Below are 15634 nucleotides of genomic sequence, written 5' to 3'. Positions count from 1 at the left end.
TAGGCATCACTTTACTAGAAATATAGTCTTACATTCTAAAGGTAATAACATGGCATTGCACCAACCTTTTCTTACCTGATGTGCATTTGAGCAGTTGCAATATATTTTTAGACATATCCTTAGAAATACCCTAGCATAAGCATACGCTAACAATACTTCTCAAAAACTGAGAATTTTACATTAAAAAGCAGACATATTAATGGAGGAATGAGCAACATTAGAGAGAATAAATGTTGCCCTTCCAGATATGTGACTAATACAATTGTGTATTTTTCTGAAAAATAAGTCTTTGTACATATCAACATATACACATCTGCAAATAAAAGTAGTGGTCAACTTTGGTAGCATTTTGGAGCTAAGAAAAGCAATGTAGTACATGGAGTGCTATGATTACTCTCAAAAAATGGTTAAACTACATCCTGGATCAGTGCTGCTATAGCACAAGGCCTGACATTAACAATGCTTAGAGGAGAGCTTAACAATAGTTATGCATCCCCTAGGTGCTGTTAAAGTTGAGTCTGCACTAAAAGCAGACAGTGAGGACTAGAAAACAGCAGCAGCAGAAGCAGGAGAAGAAACAGGTTGTTTAACTCTTGTTTCACCCTGCTGTCTGCTAAAGTACATGTCATTTTGAATTAAACTGCCTCCCTTACACAGGGAATACATAAGGACATCAATCACTTCCCCACTGCTTTACTGGCTTTGAAAGCCAGCACTACATATTATACATATTTTTTTTTTGCAATCTGACTTTTGGCTAATTAGTAATATGTGGAGCATATAAATCTCCATGCACTACTAAGAAATCTCTGATTTCAGTGAAATATTATGTGTTCTTGATCGTGGATGCCAAGATTCACCTAAGGTTTCTCTCGAGGTGAACATCTTGGCATCCATGTCTCAAATGCATTATGCATTATGTTACAATCAGAGACCCAGTCATAATCCTCTGCTTTACACATGCGTTTACTTGTCAGAGTGTATTACCATAGGAGCTGCTAAAAATTTATTTCATTACTAAATTCATTTCTTTAATTTATTTTACGGGAAAATATACACATGTGTCTGTTTGCACACACACACACACACACACACACACACACACACACACATACATATATATATATATATATATATATATATATATATATATATATATATATATATATATATATACGTATAAATAATTTGTATTGCACCATTAAAGTAAATTTGCTTCAAAATCAGTCATCAGTCTAGTGACTGCAATGCACTGAGCACCCACTTGCTGAAAAAGGTAAAACATGCACAAAACAAGTATTTCTGCAGGAAGACCCCGCATCTCTAAATATATTACTTCTAAGATTGCACAATAGTGGAAAAAAAGATTAATTTCTTACCAGCCGTTATGCCTACTTTCAGCAGAACATGCAAGACTCATTAACAGCTACCAACATTGTTTCCTAACACACTGCCACCACACCCAGTTGTACCCCCCCACCAGCTTTCTCTCACTAAAATAAAACAATAACATGATAATTTTGCACATATTTACTGTAATAACGTCTGCCAAATGAGCACATAGATGCAAGTATTTGATGAACTGACACTTGGCAAACATTACATATTGGCGGTCTTAGTGACGCTGTATTTATGGTCACAATACAGAATATAGAAAGCTCAAAATATAGGAAGGGTTTTGTCAGTGCAAAAAAATATAAAGTGCACAAATGTCTGAAGGAACATTTGTGGGAATCCGATAATGCTGAATTCAAGTTTTATATAGTGTTGATAAGAAGGAGCATGCAGGAAAATTACTGCAATGTTCGCATGTTAGGATTAGAGAAGGGGTTAGGTAAGGGTATAGATTTAGGGCCAGATTCATGAAGGCTTGCACAGAGTCTAAGAGTAGAGTAAGACTCCATGCAGCCAACATGTCCGACGAGCGATCCAGGAACAGCCGGCAGGGGCGTGCAAGAGAGCTCCTAAAATGGCTCTTACACGGACAGGGTTAGGATATGCAAATTACCTCAATTGCTGTCGAAAGGAATGCAAATGAGGTAAATTTGCGATCCAGGAAACCCGAACCTGTCTGAGTAAGAGCAGTGTTATTTGCAGAAATGTACTCAGTTGACAACTGAGTACCGTTCTGCAAATAGCAAAACGGAGCCGTGACAGCACCAAATAAAGGTTGCATCCAGTTGAGGAAGCATGCCAATGGCCAAATATATGGCCATTGGCAATATTCCCTGGTGCAATATTAAAAAAAAATGTTTTTTTCCCCGATCTCAGAGGTTTAAGCATAGAGCAGCACCGCACAAACGTGCTGCACTCTAAAAACCACAAAACCAAAAATTAAAAGGCACAAATAGGGAATTTATAGAATATCATACTATACAATGCAAGTGAATGGCAGGCTGAAGACAACATGGCTACCGAGTAGAGGTTGCTAAGGGGGGAACTCAGTCTAAGAGATGTAACCAAGCATTAGTAGGCATCCTATGCAAATGAGGGTAAGGATAGTGAATCCCAAGTTTACATAGCAAATGAGCACAGTCAGTGGAGTGTAAGAGTAGGATAAGGGGAGTAACAGAGTAGAAGATAGGTGACATCATGAGGGGGGTATGTATGAAATAATGTAAGCTCATTGGAGCAGAGTGGCATGTGTCTGCTGTCAGTTACTCATCACTGGAAGAGGTGTGTCACCAGGTATCCTAGCTAAAGTCAAGAAATAGAAGGTGTATGCCGTGGATAACACTAAAGTTTCTGGTTGAAGTGGCTGCAACATGTTTGCGCACGGGTGTGCACCCAGGAATCTGAGTAAGACTGTGTGCATGCGTGTGCACCCGTGTGCGCGCGTTTAAGCCAGAGTAAGTATGTGTAAGGATGTGTAAATCTGTGTAAGCACGTTTAAGCAGGAATTAGCAAGTGTTAGGCTGTGTAAGCATGTGTGTGCGCGTGTGAGGTGGTGTGCACATGTTTGTGCTTGTGTGCGCGGTGCTGCCCCTGTGGAAACAGAAAAGGAAAAGGAAGCACAACAAAGAGTAGGAAGTTAACCAGGGAGAATCAGCAGAGCTAGCAGGTGAAAACAATCAGAATCAGGCAATTACACAGGCAGTACACTAGCCCAGACCAGCCCAGCACTTAAAACTGTGCAAACAACTTTCCACTATGTATTCCTCAGAGACACTGCAGCACTGCAGTGAGCTAAGAGAAGTGAATACTCAAAAATCTTTACTGAGACAAAGAAATGTTAGGGGCTGCCATTGCTTTCATAAGGCGACATATGCAACATGCTGAGGGTGGTGACAATGCAAATGCTGCTGAGCAACCCACAGTGAGGAGACGGAGAAGAGTGTACAGGCCCAGGGTAACCTACCAGGGGCTCCATGAGCTGGAGATAGTGGAGCACTATAGAGTGGACAGAGACCTCATGCAGCAAATTGTTGAACTGTGCAGGCCACGCCTCACACACAGAACCAACAGAGGGGAACCCATCCCAGTGGAAACCAAGGTATGTGTTGGCCTAAGAATACTAGCAACAGGTACCTTCCAGAGACCAACTGGTGATATGATGGGGATTTCACAGGCATCAGCATCCAGGATACTGTACCAGTTCCTGGATGCCATGTCAGCACATGCCGGTGATCATGTATATTTCCCCAATTCCCGTGAGGTATTGGCCAGCAATATGCATCTTTTCCAGCAAATAGTTGACTACCCTGAGGTAGTGGATGCAATAGACTGCGCTCACATATGCATCAAAGCACCAGCCGGTGAGCGGGGTAGGGCCTACATTAACCACAAGGGCTTCCCCTCCATCAACTGCCAGTTCATGTGTGATGCCCACAGTATAATAATGAATGTGTGTGCTGGCTGCCCTGGAAGCTACCACGATTCCCATATCTGGCATCTGACACTGCTGTACCAGACATTTGTCAATGGGGACATCCCTCATGGTCACCTAGTGGGGGATGCTGGATATGCACTAGAGCCATGGCTGATGACACCCATCAGAAATGCACACGCACCTGAACAGGAACGCCATAATGAGGCACATGCACAAACACGAAATGTAATCGAGCATGTGTTTGGGCTGCTCAAGTCACGGCACCAGTGCCTGGACACATCTGGTGGAGCCTTGCAGTACTCTCCAACTACATGTACCCAAATTGTCATGGTATGTGCCATGCTACATAACATGATCCTGCGAAAACAGCTGCAGCAGGATCAGCATAGGGCCAGGCCAAACAGCCCCCCACATTGCCAAGGCCATCACAGGTGGAGCGTGACTCGGAGGAGGAACAACCTGAGCCTGCCCTAGTAGGCAGAAGGAGATGTGCCCAGCATGCTTTGACCTTGGCAAAGAGGCAATGCATAGCACATACACTGGCTCAGTAGGAACCCTGGAAATTATACCTCTCCCTGACCTGCACATATAGTAAAAGGGATGCCTAACTTGACACTACCTGTTTTCAAACTTGTATAAGGAGTGTACTATGTGCATCAGACATAGGCAGCCCTACAGCACCACCTGAGGCATGACTGCTATGTGTTAAGCAATATAAAGCAGTGCTAAACAACTTTGCCACTACTTAGTATATGTAAACATAATGGTACACACTGACTGGCACAACTTTGGGCATAGTTGAGCAAAAGCAGGTAAACATGCACATATATGCTTTACTGGACCTTAAGCAGTCTGGTCTGCCCAGTATGAAAATTTAAAACAGTGATAAACCTCAAACCCAGGATAGTGTGCACTATAGTCACAGTACCAAACCACTAAACCACAACAGTATTTCACTGGTCAGCCTCTATGAAGACATGTTGATAAGTCTGTGCAAAGTGTCTCATGGAAACCCTGCAGGCACAGCATAATTCATTTTGAGTTATGACACAAAGGTGAGCCCTGCAGTATAACCATAACTTGATTTCCAACACACATAGTATACATGTTAATACTGGGCATGTTCACACATGGTAACAAATGTAGTGGACGCCAGACAGCAACATACTGAAAGGTCACACTGGGCATGCTCACACACTTGAATAAATGAGACAAATGTCAGGCAACAAAACACTGCAAGGGAAAACTGGGCATGCTCACACACTTAGGCCATGTCTGAGTGCAGCAGTGGGCCAAACATATCTGGCAGTTCATGTGTTAACCCAGGAACCTCTCACTAGTCACCAATCCTGCCTTGTGCACACAGTTATAAGACAACAGACACATATATAACATCTTGGAACACTGTCATAATCAAATATGTACCACAGATACATAGGTTGTACATAGAATGTGGGAAAGCAAAGAAGATAACAAACCGGCAGTCAGTATCATCAATAAACAATGTGCACTCCAAACATTATCATAGGTACATAGGTTCATAGGTTGATACTAGGTATCAGCCCTAGGGCATTCATAAGCATAGCCAGAGTGTGTTTGGCATTCACCACCCTGTAGACTAGTATACTGTGCCTTTGAATAGTAGGTCACACAAGATAGCCATTGTATGGTTAGTGTATTGTGCCTCTGTCTAGCAGGGACCCAGAAGAGATCCCAGGGATAAACGTATGATCACCCATCCACACATCAAGATTTCCCTTGAAGAGGGTCAGTGAGGGGTCTGCCTAACTTGGACTGGGATTTTGTTCCAGAGTGAGGGGAGCTTCTGGGATATGAATCTGTCCCTCCAGCATGTCCTATTAATTCTGTGCTGAGGTTGAAGTCCCTGGAGCGTGTAGCTGTAAGGGATTCTGACATCCTGAGGTGGAGCATGACCGATTAGTCTGTGTTGGACATGGCTGTATACGGTAGGCACAGATCGCATCTGGGTAGGCGGTAAGCAACTGAGTACAGCTGAAGTGTCTGTAACAACTGCTTAGGGCATCTGTATGAGTCTGCTGTTCCACTTGGTGAGGTACCTTTGGGGTCATTACAGTTGCTGCGGGTGTTGGGTAAGGTACATCCCAAATGGGGCACTGTACCCAAGTATGGGCCTGATGAGCAGAGGTGCACAATGACCTCTCTTGGTTTAGATGTGAAACCGTTTGGGATAAGGTGGGCTATATAGAAGGTCTACCTAACCACTTTGGCAACGTGAATTGCAAAGGAGAGATTACTATCTACTTTGGTCCCCAAATCCCTAAGTACACCGTCTGTACGTAATGGATTAACACCTATGTGGTAATCTGTGTGCACTTTGTTATTCCCAAAGGAGATGACTATGCATTTTATGGCATTTAGCTTTAGGCTATGGCTCTGGCACCAGTTATCCATCTCTGTGAGACCCTTTAGGAGGATGCTTGTGTCAGCTGGAGAGTCAATTATGGCACCCAGTTTGCAGTCATCCGTGAATTTGGTCAGCCTTAGTCCTCCTGTGTTAGCCTGTACCTCAGAGAAATATATACTGAACAAGAGAGGTCCCAGAACTGAGCCTTGTGGGGCACCACACGTAATTGGTGTAGAGTCAGACATGGCACCTGCAATTCCGACCATATGGGTACTATCCCTGATCCAGTTTGCAATCCATCTTGTGACATATGTGTTGATATCTAAGCTGGTGAGTCTATTTAAGATGCCCGAGTGAGGTATTGTGTCAAAGGCTTTTGGGAGGTCCAGGTAGGTTGTGTGGACTACCTTCCCTATGTATATGGCCCTGGTAACTGATTCAAAGAAGTCGTCCAGGTGCAAGAGGCAAGCTCTGCCCTTAACAAAAGTGAACTGGGTAGGAGCCAGTGTCTAGAGGTTGCTGATGTCTGTTTATGAGTTCCATGATGATATGCTCCATAGCTTTGCAGACCAGGCTAGTCAGGCTTATAGGGTGATAGTGTCCAGGGTCCCTTGTGGCACCACCTTTGTGGAGCAGGACCACTGTTGCTGTACGCCATTCCTTGGGTACATATCCTGTAGTAAGTCTGATATTGAACAGTGACGTTATGTGAGGGTTATGTTCTTCATGAAGCTCATGTAAGATGCAGCCTGGGACACTGTCTGGTCCCATTGATGCTGTGTTATTGCTTTGGAGAGGGCAGCTCTCACATGTTCATCTGTGATGTCAGGGAGGCTACACTCTGTTGGGATGGACATTTGTACTTTTGGGCGATGGGGGGGGGGTATGCACTGAACTTGTCTGCCAGGATGTTGGCAATGTCTGTGGGTTTGGGTTCAGTGTATTTTGTTGTCATTATGCAGTAACTCAGAGCATATCTGGGAGTTGCCACCCAGGTTCCTGACATAACTAAAGAAGGCCTTGTGATTGTCTTTAGTGTCTTGTGCAATCTTACTGTCAAAGCTGGCCTTAGATGATTTTATGAGTGATTGTAGCTTCTTGCTAGTACTGATCAGAGATGCCTCCCCTTTGTGGGATACTGCTATATCATGTAGTACCCTCCTCCTTTTGTTGCATAGCTTATTTATGGCCGAGGTCCACCAGACAGGTCACCTGCCTTTAGAGGAGTGAGTCTTGGATTCATGTGGGATAGCATGATCCATGCTTTCCTGTAGGTGTCCATACAATGGGTTTCTAAAGGATACTGTGGTATGAGTCATAGTTCCCACTGGCCCCGGGGGCTTTGAAGGAAACCACCTCAGTTCTGAGAAGTGTGACGTTTGCTTTTGAGAAGTTCCTCACCGAGATTACCTTGGCTGGGGGTGGGGACAGGATATGGATGTCCAGTGAGATAAATGTATGGTCTGACCTTACCAATGAGGGGTATGCTTCTGGTGTGGAACATAGAGTTCCCATGTTGTTGATGACCAGGTCCAATATGTATACCCCACTTGTGGGGGTGGTGACCAGTTGTTCCATAGCATTTGAGTTTATATATTCGAGGAATCATTGGGCGAGTGTGTTGGGGCTTGAGTAGTATTCCCAGTCAATGTTTGGCTAGTTGAAGTCACCCAATATAATGGTGTTTGGAGAGACCTACATATTCTCCAGTGTTCTCAGGAAAGCCGAGTGGGGTCCCTGAGTTTGGGAGGGTGGTCTTTAGCAGGCTACAACCTGAAAGGCAGTTTAGCCCACTGTTAGTTGCACATGGATGGTCTCCGATGCTTTGTGCAGTGCTACTAGCCTGGAGGTTTGTGTATCTTTTATGTATATGGATACTCCCCCTCCTTTTGTGGTGTGGCCCGGTTATTGTGGCCGAAAAGCATGGTATGAAGTGTAACCTGGTAGTGCTGGGGTGCTTTTGGGAGCCTTGAACCAGGTTTCTGTTACTGCAGAGATATTGATATTCTCCATACTGAAGAGAGCCTTCACTGCGTCCATTTAGAGGTGTAGACTTCTGGCATTGAACAGCATTACCCTTAGTTTATTTTACCTTGTATTGTCTATGGAGGTGGGTTTGTCTTTTGAGCCTTGCCTAAAAAAGGCACTATGGGGATGGCAAGTGCCTTAGCCAGTATTTGAAAACCCAGGGGTGACAGGTGCAAGCCATCCCTAGTGAAGCAACGTGGCATGATGAGCATGTCATCCCAGGCCGACAGACACTGGATCCCCTGTGAATGACACAAATACGTTAGCCAACTGTTAAAATTGATCATATTGTCTTTATACTGTGGCATCATTCTTGGTGAGGGTAAGATGATACACAAGGTCAGGGTCATACTGGCCTGGGTTACATGATCATAGAGCTCCTCTATGTCTCTTTTCATATAGTCCGGGGAGGAATATCTCAGGACATTCACACCAGCATGGACAATGACGGAGTCATATCTGTACTTGCTTTGGAGTGACCTGAGTGCATGTGTTATGTGTCGGATCCTGGCAGCTTACAGTGACCTTCTCCCTGTTCAGCCTGGTGAGTGGGACATCAGTGTGTCTGACAAAAGAGTCACCTATCACAGGTGTATTAGGTGTGTTGTTTAGCCTTAAGGGTAGTGACTGTGTGGCACACTGACATTGTTTACTTTGTGATAAGTGGGTATAGTTGTGGGGAAGCAGTTGATTGGGTGTCTGCTTTGGGGGTCTCTGCTGCTTAGGCAGAGTTTTATTTAGAGCCTCCGAGTATGTTTTTGTGTGTTTATGTGTTTGGTCTGCTGTTGCTATAGGTCTATATGACACTGGAGTCGTGGTGTGTGTGGTTACCTTCTCCTCCTGATAGACTGTGCCAGTCATGGGTCTAGAGAGCTCAGCCACCAGTTTGTCTATATAGTTGCATCTCTCACAAATATCTGAGTTTGTTGGGAGGAGGAGGAGAGGGTTGTCTGTGTACAAAGGCAGTTGTAACATTGCCTCAAAATCCCCATATTCACCAGCTGGACTGGAGAGTACACACGAAACTGACCTTAGGACATGGCAAGATATTATGATGAAATACTCTTTTGACTGATCAAAAATGATCAGTAGGCTGTTAAGTGTGTAAAGGAGTATAACACGGGTTTAGTGCCTATGTTTGTTGGTGTTTTGTAAGATTATCTGTGAAGGAGTCCAGACAGAACTATGACACTTCCTTCAGCTATGTCATAAATAGCAATGTACACTCATATATGTCCTGAGTCAGGGCTAATTGTAAATGACTGAAAATGCCAACATCCTGTTACACAAGCCCATACATACATAGCCACCTCCCACAGACAAAAGGCTGTATCATCATACCAGGAGATATCACATGTAAAATGGGTAAACAGCTCCTTCCAAAGCTGAAAACATGACATTGATTGGATTACATTGTTTCCCTATATGTGTCATAAATGAACTGTAGAGCAAACAGACCCTTCACCTGAACAGTCTGTTGAGCCTTACCCTCTCTACAGGATATGAAACCATTGAATGGATTACAGCAACATATGGCATAGTCCACAAGTGTTGGTGCACAACAGACCATGGGAACTATAGTCTTATATGCCTATGACGTCTGATCTGCAAGGCCATGGGGTCCATCATGATTGAAGTCATAAACAGAGCTATTGGAAGCCGACAAACACACAACCCTACCAACTTTGGTCTGTTCATGGGCAGATCATGGCTCCCAAACTGCTAGACTGTTTGCAAGGCAGCCACCCAGGACATACATCACAGAAATGAGCTACACACATCCCACATAGACCTTGAATAGCCCTTTTCCAATATCCCAGACACATGTATCCACAAAATCAACACTCTGTGCATAAATATGTATTGTCATATAATGGATTGGCAACTGGTCCACAGATAGATCACACAAGCTAAGAATTGTGGAGTCCTGTTCAAACTGTTAACACCTGCTGTCCCCCATGGTGCAGTCCTGGGATTACATAAAACAAAGTGCACACACATTACCATGTCTAGTCTGATGATGTCAGCATCCTACAAATATAGCAGTGGAAATGAAAATCCCAGTAAAGCATGTGCCTTCCATTGAGAAGAATGCCCTTTTTGGAGACTAGAGAAACACCTTAAAAGAGGTTTATTCCTCTTTGACAAGTCTGATGATGTCAGCATCCTACAAATATAGCAGTGGAAACAAAAACCCCAGTGAAGTATATAGCGCATTGTGTTAATGTGTATGTCTCTAGTGTCATTATATAGCTAGGTAGGGGTTTGAATCCTGCTGGGTGTATGTGTCTTTGTACTCTCCTTTGAGAGGGATGTCATTTTTCGGGACTAGGGAAACACCTTAGGGAGGTTTATTCCTCTTTGGCAAGTCTGATGATGTCAGAATCCTACAAATATAGCAGTGGAAATAAAAACCGCAATAAAGCATATAGTGCGTCATGTTAATGCGTATGTTTCTCGTGTCATAACATAGTTAGATAGGGATTTGAATCCTGGAGTTGCTGAATGTGTATGGGGGGTGTATGTGACTGTGTGACTTCTTCTGAGAGGAATGCCCTTTTTGGAGACTAGGGAAACACCTTAAAAGAGGTTTATTCCTCTTTGGCAAGTCTGATGATGTCAGCATCCTACAAATATAGCAGTGGAAATGCAAACCCAACTAAAGCATATAGCGCATTGTGTTAATGCGTATGTCTCTAGTGTCATAGCCTAGTTAAGTAGGGGTTTGAATCTTGCAGTGGTGGGTGTATGTGTCTGTGTGCCTTCCTGTGAGAAGAATGCCCTTTTTGGAGACTAGGGAAACACCTTAAAAGAGGTTTATTCCTCTTTGGCAAGTCTGATGATGTCAGCATCCTACAAATATAGCAGTGGAAATGAAAACCCCCAGTAAAGCATATAGCGCATCTTGTAAATGCGTATGTCTCTGGTGTCAAAACCTAGTTAGATAAGAGTTTGAAGCCTTGAGTTGATGGGTGTGTGTGACTTCCTCTGAGAGGAATGCCCTTTTTAGAGACTAGGGAAACACCTTAAAAGAGGTTTATTCCTCTTTGGCAAGTCTGATGATGTCAGCATCCTACAAATATATGAGTGGAAAAAAACGAACCAGTAAAGCATATAGCGCATTGTGTTAATGTGTATGTTCCGTAGTTTGATAAGGGTTTGAATACTGCAGTTGCAGAATGTGGGGGGGGGGTGTATATGTCTTTGTGACTTTCTTTGAGAGGAATGCCCTTTTTGGAGACTAGGGAAACACCTTAAAAGAGGTTTATTCCTCTTTGGCGAGTCTGATGATGTCAGCATCCTACAAATATAGCAGTGGAAATGAAAACCCTAGTAAAGCATATAGTGCGTTGTGTTAATGCGTATGTCTCTCATGTCATAACATAGTTAGGTAGGGATTTGAATTCTGCAGTTGTTGAGTGTGTGTGTGTGTGTGTGTGTGTGTGTGTGTGTGTGTGTGTGTGTGTGTGTGTGTGTGTGTGTGTGTGCCTTCCTTTGAGAAGAATGCCCTTTTTGGAGACTAGGGAAACACCTTAAAAGAGGTTTATTCCTCTTTGGCAAGTCTGATGATGTCAGCATCCTACAAATATAGCAGTGGAAATGAAAACCACACTAAAGCATATAGCGCATTGTGTTAATGCGTATGTCTCTAGTGTCATAACATAGTTAGGTAGGGATTTGAATCCTGCTGAGTGTGTGGGTGGGGAGGTGTATGTGTCTTTGTGCCTTCCTTTCAGAGGAATGCCATTTTTGGAGACTAGGGAAACACCTTAAAAGAGGTTTATTCCTCTTTCGCAAGTCTGATGATGTCAGTATCCTACAAATATAGCAGTGGAAATGAAAACTCCAGTAAAGCATATAGCGCATTATGTTAGTGTGTATGTCTCTAGTGTCATACACTAGTAAGTTAGGGGCTTGAATCCTGCAGTTGCTGAGTGTGTGGGGAGAGGTGTATGTGACTGTGTGACTTCTTCTGAGAGGAATGCCCTTGTTGGAGACTAAGGAAACACCTTAAAAGAGGTTTATTCCTTTTTGTCAAGTCTGATGATGTCAGCATCCTACAAATATAGCAGTGGAAATGAAGACTCCAGTAACGCATATAGCGTGTCGTGTTAATGAATATGTCTCATAGTTAGATAAGGGTTTGAATCCTGCAGTTGCAGAGTGTGTGGGGGTGTATGTGTCTGTGTGACTTCCTTTGAGAGGAATTCCCTTTTTGGAGACTAGGAAAACACCTTAAAAGAGGTTTATTCCTCTTTGGCAAGTCTGATGATGTCAGCATCCTACAAATATAGCAGTGGAAATAAAAACCCCAGTAAAGCATATAATGCATTGTGTTAATGCTTATGTCTGTAATGTCATAACATAGTTAGGTAGGGGTTTGAATCATGCAGTTGCTGAGTGTGTGTGTGCGGGTGTATGTGTCTGTGTGACTTCCTTTGAGAGGAATTCCCTTTTTGGAGACTAGGGAAACACCTTAAAAGAGGTTTATTCCTCTTTGGCAAGTCTGATGATGTCAGCATCCTACAAATAAAGCAGTGGAAATGAAAATCCCAGTAAAGCATATAGCGCGTTGTGTTAATGCGGATGTTTCTAGTGTCATAACATAGTTAGGTAGGGGTTTGTATCCTGCTGAGTGTGTGTGTGGGGGGGTGTATGTGTCTGTGTGACTTCCTTTGAAAAGAATGCCCTTTTTGGAGACTACGGAAACACCTTAAAAGAGGTATATTCCCCTTTGGCAAGTCTAATGAAGTCAGCATCCTACAAATATAACAGTGGAAACAAGAACCCCCCCGTAAAACATAGAGCGCATTGTGTTAATGCGTATGTCTCTAATGTCATAACATAGTTAAGTAGGGGTTTGAATCCTGCAATTGCTGAGTGTGTGTGTGTGTCTGTGTGTGTGACACTGTTGGTCAATGCGGTGTGGGTTTTGCTTTTACCATGGTATGACATATCAGGATTAAAACAATATGTGCATTGCACACATCAGGTATCTGTGTGGCAAATAAATATATGTACATGTGACCTCAATTAGTACATAGGTGTGAAGCCTGCATACTACATGAACACATTTGTTACCTTTGACAGATTGTGCTGCTGCTTCTCAGATCATAGGTCACATATGTATGTATGTGACAAGGCCGGCCACTGTAGTGATCTGTGGCCAAGGTCATCTGTGTCTCACACACACCCATGACAGTTTCTATAGACTAGTGTGAGTGAGGGTACATGCCTGGGGTATATGTCAGACATGTTCATGCACAACAAAGTCTGGCAATAATGGACAGTCATTATAGGTGTACAACAGCCTTGTGGATATGCATACAGGCCCCTAATTTCTTATGTGATACACCGAGGGACTTCACAATACCTTTGTATATGTGGATACAAAAGGACAGATGACATAACACTTGGCTGTATGTACACATTGATACCCGACATACATATTGGGGGCTACCACTTATGTTTTACTGTCGGGATACTATGTATAGTAAATGTGGATGACTATGTTATAGTTGGCTTAGAGCTATACAGCATGTGTTGGACAACAGGTATCTGTCTGTATGATACCCTTGTGTAGGATATGTGTCCCATCCAGAGAATGCATTGTAGGCCAATGCATGCATTTCCAGATGTGGATGGACATATCCCTAGTGTGTTTGCATGTACCTAAGAGGGCTATATGCCAAATAGGTGTGGTCCCAGGAACGGGTGACGGTCAATACCACTGGTTACTGTTATAGTATAGTACCGGAAGGATCCAACTGTTACTGAGTTCCCTACATCTGTGTGTCAGTTGTCAGGACATCATCTAATGATTGGTTATAGTCAGGCTGTTGAGGTTGTGTATACTACCAGAATGCAAAACATTGACAGATAGTAACAGTATCACCCACAGCATAGAGTCAAACCATGTCATACACACATGTGTACCCATGTTAGAACATATCTGTAGTAGAATGCATACTGACCACTGAGAGATACTATGAGATGTTAACACTGTGTAATACAGGGTATGTCACACGTCCCATGTGTCCACTATGCACATACATGCAGACAGTGCACCCCCACCATGTTTACAGATGTACACTTGCTAATCTGTACTGCACACATCACACACGTACTGTCCACTCACTAACACATGCTGCCAACACTACACACTTCAGCCAAGTGGCACATGGATGGACAATACATACTCAGACTTAACACTAGTGTAAACAATACTACATTGACAATCATAGCTTTGATGCATCATGCCTGCTCAGATATACCTACAAGGATATCATTACACTTTCCTGTTGACAACATGCTAACATTGCTACACTGCTATAATGTCACCCTGTACATCAGCACCATGTTAACCTGTTCCTGCATCAATGTTACAGATGACAGGAGGTGGCTTAGGTTTCATCATATGCACAGGGTGTGTTGTTGGTTTGCCAGAGCCCGACATTGACCCATCCAATCGACATGTGTGTGTGTGTGTGTGTGTGTGTGAGGGACAACAGTACAGCATGGGCCAATGTTGATGTAATGTGTGTGTGTATGTGTGAGCCCTAGGTGTTTGGTATATGTGTGTGTGTGTGTCTGCGTGCACACAGCTCCACTATGTGGCTGCCATATACTAGAGGTTGTGGGACAGCCACAGACTGTACCTGACAGGCTGTACAGATCATTGTCTCTGGGCACGGACATGGTACCTGTGCCTGGCAGGGATGCTACGGACAGTATCAGGTACCAAGCCTGACTGGGTACTATCATCAGAGGCAGAGGTATGTCGACTGGACCCATGTCCCTGCTGGGACTGGCCAGAGCCATGTGCACATGGTCTACTAGGATGGTCAATCAGCAGGCCAGCCCCAGCAACTGCCACTACAGGAGAGGCTGTGATCTGTGGGTCATCCGCAACGACTGCCAGCCATTGATGTTGCCGGCACACGTCCGCGTCGATGTCTCAACTGTCCCGCACGGTCCTGGCTCATGGAAAACACATTGTGGAGGGCGTCTAATGTCTCCCCCCAACATCTATCAATGACCTTGGTGTAATTACGGATGGCACCGGCAAGGTCACGGATACTGTCATTGATAGCGGTGTTATGGGCGTTCTGCACCCTTAGTCCCTGTCTGGTGTACCGTTCCATATGTGCCTGTGCCTGCATTACAGCCCAGAACATACCTGAGGATGTAAGACCTGTGGGGGCACATCTGCCAGGGGCATTACGACCAACGGTGCTCCCACGAGAACCCCTGGACATCCGCCTATGTGGTACCATTCCAGGAATCTGGGTATGGCTGCTGTGAGGGGATGCATGTGCCATGGATACCACACTATCCTGGTCAATGCCAACTGTATGCTATCCCTCGGCTAAAGCCATTGGTGATGAGGG

The sequence above is a fragment of the Protopterus annectens genome, chromosome 8.part1 (genome assembly GCF_019279795.1).
Source record: "Protopterus annectens isolate FY-2018-M chromosome 8.part1, PAN1.0, whole genome shotgun sequence".
Lineage (NCBI taxonomy): Eukaryota > Metazoa > Chordata > Ceratodontiformes > Protopteridae > Protopterus > Protopterus annectens.
Note: the sequence above shows the minus strand (reverse complement) of the source record.